The sequence below is a fragment of the Entamoeba invadens genome (assembly GCF_000330505.1).
Source record: "Entamoeba invadens IP1 unplaced genomic scaffold scaff_1105074725643, whole genome shotgun sequence".
Taxonomy (NCBI): Eukaryota; Evosea; order Mastigamoebida; family Endamoebidae; genus Entamoeba; species Entamoeba invadens.
Genome location: NW_004191777.1, coordinates 442314 through 444455, shown reverse-complemented (window position 1 = coordinate 444455; position 2142 = coordinate 442314).

Here is a 2142-nt window from a genome sequence, read left to right as displayed (position 1 = left end):
CAGGGTCATTTCACAAAAATCGAATAAAAATATTCGGCATTTCCAAATAACATTTTCTATTTCAGATCATTTGTTTATAGTACTAGAATAGTTCATTACCACCCGAGACAGGTTTTTCCAAACGCGACAGCTTTTTCGCATGACTGTATAAATATTATTAATATTTTATACAATAATATTACAATATTATTGTATTAAATAGAGTAATATAGTTAATTATATGAATATATTTTTAAATTGATACAGTGCTCATTGGTTTCAAATTGATAATATTTTTTAATAAATCGATTATGTTTTTATATTTATCGACAGTATTTTTTATGGTTTATATTGTATTTAATGAATTATATTACTTTTAATGAAATAGACTATGTTTTTTATAAATTATATAGCATTTAATGAAATAGGCTGTGTTTTTTATAAATCATATTACTTTTAATGAAAGTGGTTATATTTGTTATAAATTATATGGCATTTTTCTAATTTATACAACATTTTTAGTAAAATCAATAATTTTTTTCTAAAATATATAGGATTTTTGATAACTTATATAACTTTTGTTTGAAAATATTTTGCTTTTTTTACAAATTATAAGATATTCCCGAATATTAGGAATAAAAATACACATAATAAATAAGTTATTATCTGTTAAAAATACTTAATATAACTATATTTATACTATTATATTAGGAGAGCTTACTCAAAGATAGTTTTTCAGGTAAAAAACTATTTTTATCAATTAATTAAATATAGATTTTTTTAAATTCAGCTGTCATTTGACAGGCTGAATCTTTTACTGTTTTTATGTTAACAAATAATCATACAATTTCTTTAATTTTAAAAAGAAACACGATGATTCCCACAAATGTACCAATATGGTCTGATGAACAGAAAAGTTTACAAGACTTGTTTTTAAACAGAAACAATCAAAAAACAAAAGAAGCCAAACCCACAACAATTGACAATCAAATATCGAAGAAGCCAACACTTGGGTGCAACTCAACTTTGGTTAACACTGAAACAAAACAAAGAAAGTGGGAAGGTCAAAAAAGAAACAAAGTTCAAAAACAAACAACCCAATCTTACAACGAACAAAAAGAAACTGCCGGTCTCGAATCTTATTACAATTCAAATACATAATTATTATTCGATATAGTTGGTGGTAATGGTGATTTAAAAATGAAAGTTAATGAAAACGTTATTATCTAACTGGAATGAGTCAATTTTTAATTAGTAAATTCCAGCCAAACCCTCAACAAAAACTAATTTGTGAACATTTTCGACAAAAATGAGGTTGTGATGATTAATGGAATAAAATACAATTTCAATGATAATGGTGAAATCGTAAAAGAAATTGTCGAAAGTGAAGAAAACACGAATTTTATTGACGAATTAAGTGACAATAAATTTTTAATGTATTGGCAAATCTAAACAAAGCAGAATTCGAAGAGTTATTTAATTGATTATCATTGTCAAACGTTTAATTGAAAGGTTCAATTGACACTTTGAAATGTGTTTATTCTCAGTGTGATAGTGATTGTAAAACTTAAACATATCACAAAATAAGAGTGTAAAACTTATTAAGTTTTTTTTGTTACTTTGTTGTGATCTCACAAAAACGTGAATCATTTGAACAATGTTAAAATTTTAATTGAAAGAATTTTTAAAAATAAATAATTCTGCTTACTCAAACGAAGTAATTGAGTAAGCTCTCCTAATATAATAGTATAAATATAGTTATATTAAGTATTTTTAACAGATAATAACTTATTTATTATGTGTATTTTTATTCCTAATATTCGGGAATATCTTATAATTTGTAAAAAAAGCAAAATATTTTCAAACAAAAGTTATATAAGTTATCAAAAATCCTATATATTTTAGAAAAAAATTATTGATTTTACTAAAAATGTTGTATAAATTAGAAAAATGCCATATAATTTATAACAAATATAACCACTTTCATTAAAAGTAATATGATTTATAAAAAACACAGCCTATTTCATTAAATGCTATATAATTTATAAAAAACATAGTCTATTTCATTAAAAGTAATATAATTCATTAAATACAATATAAACCATAAAAAATACTGTCGATAAATATAAAAACATAATCGATATATTAAAAAATATTATCAAT